Here is a 12,567-nt window from a genome sequence, read left to right as displayed (position 1 = left end):
TGTCTTTTCATTTATGGGGGGAATGCTCATCTATTCCTATGCATTTAATGATGCCCAAAAACATCAGACACTCCAGCTTCTTCTTCGTTCAATTTCTATTGACGTTCGAAATCGTTGACTTAGGGTTCGAACTTCAATAGAAATTGAACGAGGAAGAAGCTGGAGTGTCTGATGTTTTTGGGCATCGTTAAATGCACGGTAATAGATGAGCATGACACGTGTGCATAAATGAAAAGACAAAAATACCCTCGTGTGCATGACACGTGGGGAAGAAAACGGAATGTCTCTAACGACAGTTAAAGGCAGAGACCAAATCCACAGCTCAAACATCAAATAAGGACGTTTTTTGCTAGCAAACTTTTTTTTTGGACCTTACCTATAGAAATCGACAAACCACATGACCATTTTTGCAATTTAGGGCTCAATAGTATTATCTAAATGATTTGGGATAAAAGTTACTTACGGACCCATTTTTATTTATAATATGACTAAAGGTTTAAAAGAGGTTAGGGGCAGAGCATCCGACAGCCACTTATTGGCTCCGCCATTGTTCTCTTCCATCACGATTTCATCGTCTAACACAAGATCAACAACATTTCCATTTACATCGGTAACAATATATTGATTGTGTGAACTATTGGTAGTAGGGCGGTGGAGCCCATTAATACTACACAAAACATAAAGATATCAGAGGAGCCTTAAAATTGCCTTTTTAAATGGTTTTAAAAGCGAAATTCAACAGAAAATTAAACCACAAGTACCAAAATAGCAATACATAAAATCCATAGTAAAGGGTATTCTACATTTGTAATTTACTCTAAATTTTTTAGAAGAAGGTATGAAGTCAATATAGTTACAAAGGCCTTTTGATATAAAAGTCTAGACCTGGCAATCCGTGTTGCGTGTCGTGTATTTGTGTCATACACGAATTTACACGACACGAATTTGTTAAACACGAACACGACACGCATTATAAAACGTGTTTGGGATATCAAACATGAACACGACACGTAAAAAAATTTGTGTGACACATGAGACGACACGAATAGACACGTTTTTTATCCGTGTTACATGAAAACACGAATAAACACGTTTCTAATGGCTTTTTTTAAGCTAGTGCTATAAATTAATTATTGATTTTTACGAAATTGGTCCCTAATATATTATAAATATAAAATTTAACCCTAAAGTATATATGTATATATACGTGTCACGTGTCAACACGAATTTGTATCGTGTCTTATACGTGTCTAAACAGGTAAATTCGTGTTTGACACGAAATACGAATTTAGAAAACACGTACATTGAAAACTCGTATCGTGTTCGTGTTGTGTTAATCGTATCGTGTATCAAATTGTCAGGTATATAAAAGTCCTTAAGTTTTGTATTTATTTTCGGTTTTATATCTATGACGATTTTTGGTTAATTTATGCACATTTACACATTTCTTGTTATTTTTGCCATTTAACCGGTCACCCTCCCTAAGCTTATATGGCACCGAGTAGCTCATCTCGATGACGTGGCAAGCGACATAAGCGCAAGCCTCTTTATTTAAGAGAAAAAATTGATATCGAGTATAGAGGGAAAACGTATCTAGCAAGACTCGAACCTTGGTCTACAAGAAAAAAGAAAGGCAACTTTTCCACTGAGGTATATAAGCTTTTATGACAACAATGGTAAAAGTAGATATATAATATAACGTTTCAGAAATCTTTTATTATTGTTACTATTATTATTTTTTTTATAAATAATATTATTAATATTACTATTATATGCATTTAACAAACGTTTTAATACGTATTTAAATATAAAAACATATTCATTAAGATTAAAAAGCATTTTTATACATAATGTATATACAAATTAACCTTTTAGACGGGTATATATATATATATATATATATATATATATATATATATATATATATATATATATATATAAATAACTATTTTTATTGCCATCATAATTGTAATTATGAGGGTGTTTGGATAAATAGTTTTTAGTTTATTAGCTTATTGTAGTCGGAATAAACACTTTTTTAAAATGTGTTTGGATTAGCTTATTATGGTGAGAATAAGCAATAAGCAATAAACATTTGAAGTGTTTATAAAACAGCTTATATGAGTAAAATGATCAATAAGCAATAAGCATCCCCCATTTGCTTATTAAAATCAGCTTATTTAGCTTATTTTTACCGCAATAACCTGAATTTTAAAGACTTTTATCCAAACACTTAAATTTACATATTGCGGTGGAATTAAGCAATAAGCAATAAGCAGCCTATTTTTTTCCTATCCAAACACCCCCTATAACCAGTGAAGTATCACTACTTTTCGAGGGTCGGATTTGAATCAGACAATCATATAGATAAAACCGATCAAACATAGTCACATACATAGATGATTACAAACCGATCAAACATAGTCACATACATTACAGCAAACACCTAGCAACATACAGTTTGCATACACAAGATCATATACAAAAGTCAAATTGAATAACACTTAATCTAAAAAATGCATAGACATCCACTAGAATACACAATCACATTCTTTACGGTTGTAAGATGAGTACGATTTCTAGTAGAGAGTGTAGAACAAACAAAATCCAATACACATATATCTATACATATCCCTACAACCATAATATGAAAAAAAAAAAAAAAAAAAATCCAATACACATATATCTGTACATATCCCTACATCCATAATATAAAGAAAAAAACATCTATTTGTTTGATAAACACAATACTTCAATTTTGCATAAATGATGACACGTATACCTGAGTGAACAAAAGCACCAAGGATGTCCTTGGAAACATGTAATGGAAGATCAAAAGTTGCACATCCACCTGAATACAAGTGGCCTCCTTTATAGGTTTGCTCGAATAACTCCTATATCTACAATCTGTTACAATCTTTGCAACCTACTTCACCTGCATTTGTTTTCGCATTCACACCACTATATGATTCATATAAAATGACCAATAAGAGAATGCCACATGGAAAGTGGAAAAATATTTTTATGTTTTTTTATATATAAATATAATCTAAAAAAAAGGAAGTTTATTAAAAAGGTAACTTACTTGGTCTAACAAAATCGGCTAAACCGAAATCTATAACCTTCATTGGAGAATCTTCGTCTTTTGTACTAAAAAGAAAGTTCTACCCAAGCATCATCGTGTTAAAATGAAACTAAAAACCATCATTTAATTGTTCCAAATGAGATTAAATTAAAAAGAAGTAATTGTATATACAACGGATACCTCTGACTTTAAATCATGGTGTACAACTCCTTGTAGATGAATAGATTAAGTTGCATTTAGTATTTGCATAACAATTGATTTAGCATCCTGTTCTATATATCTTCTACCTCTACAACAATAAATGTGTAAAAGTTAGAACGCATGTGCAAATTAAGAATTAATTCGTTCAATTACTTAACCTGGATAATATCCGATTTAGAAGCTCTCCCCTTTTGCACAATCTGTCAAAACACAAAATAAGAAAATCTTAATAAAGGTTTTACAAAATATTGACAACCAGGCAAATTACAAAAAAAAAAAAAAAAAAGAATAAAAAAAACGTACTTAAGTCTTTTTTATCAATAGTAGCATTGTACTTACTATCTCTACAAATAATAGCAATATGTGACATGAATTATGTAAAATGCTTGAAAGTTTCATTTCATTCGTATTAATGATATTTTCTTAATTATTAGGGGACTAAATGATCAATCTTGTATTATACTACATAACTTTTAGTTACAGACAATTCAATAATGTAAAAGCATTTATATACATTTACAAATTTATTAGATTTTATTATAGCATTAAAATAATAGCTTTATTATCTAAATATAAGTTGAGTTGATGTTACAGTTTTTTTTTTCTTTTTTTTTTCTGTTGCAAATTTGGATTCTAGCACACTATTTATGTCAAAAGATTCAAAAGTCACCGATGCTTTAAGGTAACATAAGTACATAACAAAAAAAAAATACCTGGAAGAAGCTTGTCATGATTGGCAACAGAAAGAAATAAAGATGGTTTACCGTCTACTCCTAATGTAAGAATGCCACTATTTTGAGTAGTACGTTGGAGATCACGGCTAAGCACAACAAATCGAACACCATCTACTATGCAGGCAGTGTAAGAAGTTGCATCTAACGGACCATGTGCCAACGCCTTTAATTCGTTAGTATAGTCCGAAGGCGATTCTCTTTCGAGGCGATAAATCTATAAGGAAATATAATATTGTACATTTAAGTAATAATATAAATTATTTTTATATTATAAATTAAAATATAAGGTATTTACCTTTCTTTTGAACCATGGAGGAAATTCTGTTTTCAAATCACTTTGGTGATTCTGATTTGAATTCGCTGGATGTGAGACAAAACAATTAGAATAGTTTGAAGATATGATAACACTATTGAAAAAGTAGTTAATAGATCACAAAACTTACGATATGTAGCCTTTCAGCTCATCCTCATCATAGTTGATTAGTACAAACCGGATGATACATCATACCATCCATTGAGCGTCCAGTATTATGCCAACTAATATCTTTAGCTATGAATCTGGAGCTATACATTCGTTGAAGTCTTGGAGTCAAAGGAAAGTACCGCAACACTTTTTGTGGTATTTTTTTCCCCTTTGTAGTTGTGTCCACCCATCTACTCTCCTTATTCTCCTTCCAAAATAAAGCACAATCATTTTTGCAAGCGTGGATCAATTGGTATCCTAACCCTATCTTTCTCAACTTCTTTTTAGCTTCATAGTGTGAAGTTGGAATCTTGCTCTTCGGGAAAGCAGCTCTTAGTAACTCTATAAGTTGGTCAAACAAATTATTTGTCCATCTATTGATCTCTTTAATATGCAATAACTTTTCCAAAAAGTTTAAGGCAGACATATCGCTACATTTAGGGTATAACTTAGTATTGAGCTCCTCAAACAAATCATCAAATTTCGGGTTTATACCTCGCCCCTCCTCATCTATATTTTCTTCATTTGTATTTTGTTCCGCCATAACATCATCAATTACATCAAACATCTCATTACTTGTGGGCATGTTTATTCTTGGAGTCGAATTGTAGCTTAAATCCAAAGAATTGACATGTTTCTCACCGTGATGAATCCACGTAGTATATGTTTCTAGAATCCCAATGTCATGTAAGTGGGCATAAACCATAGGCAAGACTTGTCGATACGAATTCACACATGTTTTGCATGGGCAACGCACTTTGCCTTTAGAGTTGACATGTTTCTCATCAATCTTCATAAAGTTTTTAAGACCTTCCAAGTATTTTGAAGACATTCGGTTCTCTCTAATCTAACTCTTATCGACCTTGTTGTTTCATAATTAAAAATTATATTATATATAGTTATCGAAAGTTAGATTGTATTTGGGCTATATAAATAAATATATACCCGAGAATGGATAGAGTATTCACAATTATATAAAATATATATACTCGAGAAGTAAAGATTAGACGGATTGGATTGAGTATTCACAATGGTTATAAAGAAGAAACTTAAACTAAAAATCAACGATTCAACGTGTTTTAATAAGAAAATCATATTAATTTGATTTTATAATTAAATTTATTTTATTTTAATATTAATATTAATTTGATTTTAAAACTAGTTTAATTTGATTTTATAATTAATTTGATTTTATTTTAAAATTAATATTAATTTGATTTTAAAACTAATTTAATTTGATTTTAAAATTAATTTAATACTTTATTTTTATTGATTTTTTTTAAATATTAATTCAACTTTAATTTATAATTAATCTAAAATTATTAAAAGTACGTTGCTATTAATAACCTAATTAAGCTAAAGTCGTAATGACCAACATTAAGCCATTAACAAAATTAAGCACTTTGAAACCATATTAAACACTTTACAATACAAACAATAGCATCTAAATACAAAAACTATAACTTATCAATTAACAAAAGTATCATAATTTTGTTAATTATAACATCATACTTTTGTTTATTTTCTATTATAGCATCGTACTTTTAATATTATATTACATAATATTTTGGTTTAAAAAATATACTGTTTAATTTGATTTTATAATTAATTTTATTTTATTTTAATATTAATATTAATTTGATTTTAAAACTAATTTAATTTGATTTTATAATTAATATGATTTTATTTTAAAATTATTATTAATTTGATTTTAAAACTAATTTAATTTGATTTTACAATTAATTTAATATTTTATTTTTATTGATTTTTTTTTTAAATTAATTCACCTTTACTTATTATTTTAAAATTATTAAAAGTACGTTGCTATTAATAACCTAATTAAGCTAAAGTCGTAATGACCGACATTAAGTCACTAACAAAATTAAGCACTTTGAACCCATGTTAAGCACTTTACAATACAAACAATAGCATCCAAATACAAAAACTATAACTTATCAATTAAGAACTTTATCATTTCATCTTATATACACTCAAACTATTAAACCTAAATATCACATAAGCATACATGTACACAACACATTCAATTCCAATTTTCATTTTATTTTAGACATACAATACAAATGTATATATCTAAATACAAAATCAAACATCATACAAAATCAAAATCAAACATACAATTCCAATTTTCATCCAATTTCAATTTCATACAAATGTATAAATCTAAATACAAAATCAAACATCATTCTTAATTTCATTTTCTTGCCAATACACCACAATGAGCATAAACAAATCATGCCTAACTTCATTTTTATTTTTCATGCCAAAACACACTTTCATACCTCACAAAATATATATATATATATATATATATATATATATATATATATATATATATATATATATATATATATATATATATATATATATATATAAGCAATCAACCAAAAAAATCTGAGAAAGGTCAATATCATGGTGCATAAACAAATACATATATATATCATGGTGTATTGAAAAGAACAAAAAAAATCATAAACTGGATCGTCGGTCGCTTAAGCAGAAAAAAAAAAAAACTCAATAAACTAACCTCAAAATCAATATTGAAGATAGGTCAATCGCCGTAAGTCCTTTTCTATGGCGGTGGTGAACCTTCTTGCCGGCCAACAGTGATAAGGGGTTGTGATTTAGGGCTCCAAAACCGGAAGAAATCAAGGACCAAGCTATTACAAATTAAGAAGCAATCAAGGACCAAAACCCTTACCTTTAGCTCGCCGATGAACTCGATTGCCGGAAAAGCCTTGCAATCGCCGACGAACTTGAGAGAGAAATGGTGTTGGCCCGACTGCAAAATGAACGTTGAAAGGGTGTTTTGTTACAGGGAAACCTATACCGACGACATGTTGTCGTTATAGGTAAATGAAAACGGCGTCGTTTTACTTCATGTCATTAAAAAATAAAATAAAATAAAAAAAGTATTTCACGCGGATCGGTCCTACCTTTTCCAGACGACATGTCGTCGGCATAGCCTGGCAAAACAACATCGTTTTCAATTTCTACAACACGGATAAAAAAATAAAATGAAATTAATTTTTAATCACTCTATACCAACGACATGTCATCGGCGTAGAATGACAAAAACGATGGTGTCTTGATTTTCTACGACAACGAATTAAAATAAATCGAAAATATTTTTTTAGTTCCTTTTCCAGACGACATGTCGTCTGTAAAGATATTCGATATACTGCCAATATTTTAATGTTTCCCGTCGAGTCTATACCGACGACTTGTCGTCAGCATAGTTCTTCTGGTCAAAGACATATGGTCAATGTTTGAAAACGTTGTACCGACGACATGTCATCGGTATAGGTTGAATTTTGCCGACGACATATGTCGTCTGGATAGGTGTCGTCTGCATAGGACTATATTCTTGTAGTGAGTGTCCATATCTAATTCTCCTTTGCCCTAATAATAATAATAATAATAATAATAATAATAATAATTAATAGCAGTTGAACATAGTTGGCAATCAAGCCGCATAAATGAAAGTAAATTGAGACACTAATAAGAAGAAAAAGTGTAAGGTCAGCAAGTCGAAGTGTATCTTTAGAAACATGAGTGCAAAATAGAAAAAAGATAATATGTGTTATATGTTATCTTGGGAAGACGTTTTCATCAATTACTGTGAATGAAATATTCCTGATCCATAAGATTGCAGGTAACAATTAACGAAAAGAATGAAGAATCTGTGATCCATATCCCAACTTATTTGATGCCTTCAATAAATATTTTACCTCCAACAGCCTCTTAATTGCACCTTGCACCAGAACACAGGAATCCCTATAAAGAAAATGTAGTTAGTAATGCATTCTAACAAACAATTTTTAGTTATTGTTATAATAAACCAAGCTTGTACAATATTCTAAGGTTGTTTGGTGAAAAGCAGATTTGTTTGTTTAGGACAAAACCTTTTCCAGTGAAAGTAGAGGTTGTGTTTGCCCTTTGAATTGTTCATTTTTATAAATAGTAAAGAAGAAGATATCATTTTTATAAATAAAGAGATTTCAGGCTAAACATGTCGGTGCAAGCGATTTCGTCTGCATCAAGAACAATGAAAGTGGAGAACAGAAGGGGCCATAAAGGGAAGCGCATCAGTGAGTTTTTGGTCTGGTGGTTGCCGACATTCAAAGCGATTGAAGGTTTCGTGGTTCGGCTTGGCTAAGACTCCGAGTATAGGCCTGTGTGATTGTATGAGAGCAAAGTGCTCATAAATGGTCCCAATCCACATTGGAGGACATTCAAAACATTAACCATTAATCCAAAGAAAACAAATAATTTGTTCCAAGTAGAAGGGGTGTTGTTGACCTGCATTTGGTCCAAGTCTTTGCTAACAATGAAATGGTTAGCTTTAAGTGTGTCAAGTGCTTCCTCCTTCTTCTCTGGGTCGTACTAAAAACCATAACTTCTGCCCCAAAAGCCTTGGCTATCTTCACTGCAACATGACCGAGTCCACCAAGACCAACTATGCTGATCTTCATATCAGGCTTGTCTAGTCCATAGTGTTTGAGGGGGTTGTAAGTTGTGATCCCAGCACATAGCAATGGAGCACCGGAATCAAGTGGCAAATTGTCTGGCTAATGCAACACAAAGTGCTCATCAGCAACCATGTGATCAGAGTAGCCACCGTATGTGATTATGCCATCGGAATAAGGAAAAGCATAGGTGAAGGTCATCTTAGGGCGGTATTGTTCAAGATTGTTAGAACAACTTTGACATGATCTACATGATCCCACCAAGCATCCAACACCGACTGTTTCTCCAACTTTGAATGTCTCTACTTTGCTTCCTACGTCTGTGATGACACCCACAATCTTATGCCTTAATTTGAAATTCAAATTGTAGTTCTAAGTTCTAACACTGTAAATGAAAAAGAATGATAGAACTTCTACCCTGGAGCAGGGCGGCTCTATGTAGAGTTTTTTTAAGCTAGGGCTTAGGGCCCCCAATTCTAAGGGGCCCCATATTTTCCAAAATCCAAAAGTTTAGTCCATTAAAAAATCCAATCCAGTAACCACAAAATGAAGCGGAAGAATAAATCAACGATCGTTGCATTCATCAAATTGAAACGACATTGCATTCTTCTACTGATTTTATTTTCTACGACATATTCATCTCATCTGTTTTTAATTTTCGAGTATAGTAAAGACCAAAGGGCCCCAAATTTTTGGCTTGCTTAGAGCCCCTAAAATGGTTGAGCCGCCCATGCCCTGGAGCTACTCGATAGCTAGTCACTCCCCATTCGTTCTTCGCAAAATGAAGATCGGAATGACAAATTCCGTAATAAAGAACTTTAAATCTTACGTCTTTATTCTTTGTAGCTTTGTAACAAATCAATGACAAATGATGTCACGCATAATACCTTTACCTTTCAAAGCAACTATTCTTGTTAATGGAAACAAAGTAAAACAGGGAAAGAACAGTACTTGCTTGATCAAATTCATGCAACGAATTATAGATAATAAAACAAACACAAAATCACGTGGATTTGTAGTCTTTGAAACGCTAGAAGGTGAGGGGTGAGAAGGTTCCAGAAGTGTCACTCACAGCATAACTGTAGGTTTTGATGGGACACTCTGTCTCTAGTGATTTCGCCATTTTTGAAGCTTGGATATGCAGTAGAGATGTCAAGAAGCAGATGTATGTGAAGTGGTGAAAGAAGGAACGGCAGGTAGATAGGGATTAAACATGGTAGACAAACTAACCCCTACACAAATCGGAATTTGACTTCAACATAATCGTAAGCCTTGATGGGATACTCTGTCTTAGGTGATTTCGCCATTTTTTAAGCTTAGATATGCAGCAGAGGGTGTGAAGAAGCAGATGTATCTGAAACGGCGAAAGAATGAACGACAGGTAAATAGGGATTAAGGGGGTGTTTGGATAAATTAGATTATAGCTTATTAGCTTATTTGCGGTGGAAATAAACAATAAGCAATAAACAAATAAACAAGGGGATGCTTATTAAAATCAGCTTATTTAGTTTATCCCTACCACAATAAGCTGATTTTTAATGATTCCTATCCAAAAACTTAAACTTATCTTATTGTGGTGGGAATAAGCAATAAGTAATAAGCACCCTCTTTTTTCCCTATCCAAACACCCCTTAAACATGGTAGACAAAGTAACCCCTACACAAATCGGAATTTGATTGGTTCAAAAAGCGGTGACACAAAGGCAGAAGAACACGTGCTCACCAAAAATAAAGAAATTGACAAAAAAAAAAAAGTATCCACCGTAAAAACAAAACAGAAAATAGAAGGAAATGAACACACTAACATAAATAATGGATCATTTTTTCCAATACCTCAAGAACTTTACTGTTCCTAAGAATGGTCCCTTTTTAATATATATATATATATATATATATATATATATATATATATATATTAATTATGATTAAAATTGTAGTTACACTAATCATAATTATAATTATTATTATTAAAATTGTAATTATATTCAAAGCTTCGCCCCGGACCGTTTTTTTTTTGTTTTTATGAAAAATTGTAAAAGTTTTGACTGTAAGGATAAAAAGTGTCAAAATGGCTAAAGAATTAAAAGGGTTGGAATTAGAAATATTTTAGAAAAGGGAACAAAGTTGTCAAATCCTTAAAGTTTTGTGGCCAAGCTTTGAATATTAAAAGGTTCCTTAAAAATGTAAAAATTTTGATTGAAGGGACCAAAGTTGTCAATTCCTTAAAGTTTTGTGGCCAAACTTTGAATATTAAAAGGTTCATAAAAAAGGGACCAAAGTTGTCATTTCCTCAAAGTTTTTTGGCTAAACTTTGAATATTAAAAGGTTCCTAAAAATGTAAAATTTTTTATTAAAGGGACCAAAGCTGTCAAAATGGCAAAAAAATAAGGGGCAAAATTAACAACAAAACATACAACTTTACTATTCATAAAGGAACATTCTTTTAATATATATATATATATATATATATATATATATATATATATATATATATATATATATATATATATATATATATCGCTAGGTTAAAGTGTTTTTTACATTTATTGTGTGCTAGAATGCGTCAATAGGAATTTAGTAAAATTATATTATTATTTAATTAAATAATGATAGATATTAAATGGTTTCCATAACTGTATGTATATTAAATGATATCCATAATTATAATTTTCTAGGGAGGATGCCTTGTGTGTCTGTTATATGTGCTTTTGAGCTGCATGATAATGTTGGTTAGACAATAGTAGGATAGCCTGTTTAGGTTATGCCTGAGTTATGAGTTTGTGTTGCATGCTAGTACAGATTCTTGCTATGTGGATACGATTGCTTGAGTATGTTATGGTTAGATTTTCCCTTGTCCGAATGTTGCTTGCTTTGTGCATTGTGGGATTCTAAGGGGTGGGAGTTACCCATTAAATGAATACGTCATGTCACATGTGATCAGGGTTGAATAATCTCAGAGTACTGGATTTGGCCATATTGCGCAGCTCTTGTCTGAGTCCAACCATTGTAGGGACAAGTCTTTTACTCGAAGGATTATCTGAGCCTCGTCACATGTGATGGTATTCAGGTGATGGCTAATTGGCATCACAAGGAGGCCTTCAGCAGCTGAGGACTGGTTTGAGTTGAGTCGGAGGTTCCCTAGGGTAAGCCTAGGATGAGATAGTGCTGGGAGCAGTGATAGTGGAAAAGGGACCTGGTGGAGTCGAAGCAATTCCTGAGGAAAGTACGGATAGATGTGGAAGGTAGTATGGGCCCGTACTACTGAAAGCAGAGGATCCGTACTCGATTCGGGAAAGGCCGAGACAAGACCGGGAACCTGGTAGTGTGTGTGTTTGGTCTCGCAGCAGTGATAAGTATTCTAATAATGGTTGTGGTATATTTCTAGTATGGTAACGTTGCGAGAGAGGCCAATGGGCGGATCAGGCGCTGGAGAGGGATCAGGCTCGGGTTCAGGAGCCGAGCAGCTCGAGGAGCGAATGAGGGAGTTGATATCAGTGGAGGTTACGCGCAGTATTCTAGATCAGACTCCTGTGATCTTTGGCACAATCAAGGAAGGTATACTAGAGATTTTGGATGAGAGGCTGGGAGCCTTCCGTAC

The 12,567-nt window shown here is 32.2% G+C and overlaps 1 pseudogene; it reads right to left on the bottom strand.

Annotated features, from left to right (window-relative positions):
• Positions 1–329: 329 nt before the first annotated feature.
• LOC145066794 (8-hydroxygeraniol dehydrogenase-like) lies at positions 330–10,093 on the bottom strand (annotated as a pseudogene).
• Positions 10,094–12,567: the final 2,474 nt, after the last annotated feature.

This window comes from Lactuca serriola, chromosome 8 (assembly GCF_051521515.1).
Source record: "Lactuca serriola cultivar US96UC23 chromosome 8, Lser_US96UC23_V15, whole genome shotgun sequence".
NCBI classification, from domain to species: Eukaryota; Viridiplantae; Streptophyta; class Magnoliopsida; order Asterales; family Asteraceae; genus Lactuca; species Lactuca serriola.
The sequence above is the reverse complement of the archived record's forward strand: the minus strand, read 5'-3'. Positions and strand labels throughout refer to the sequence as shown.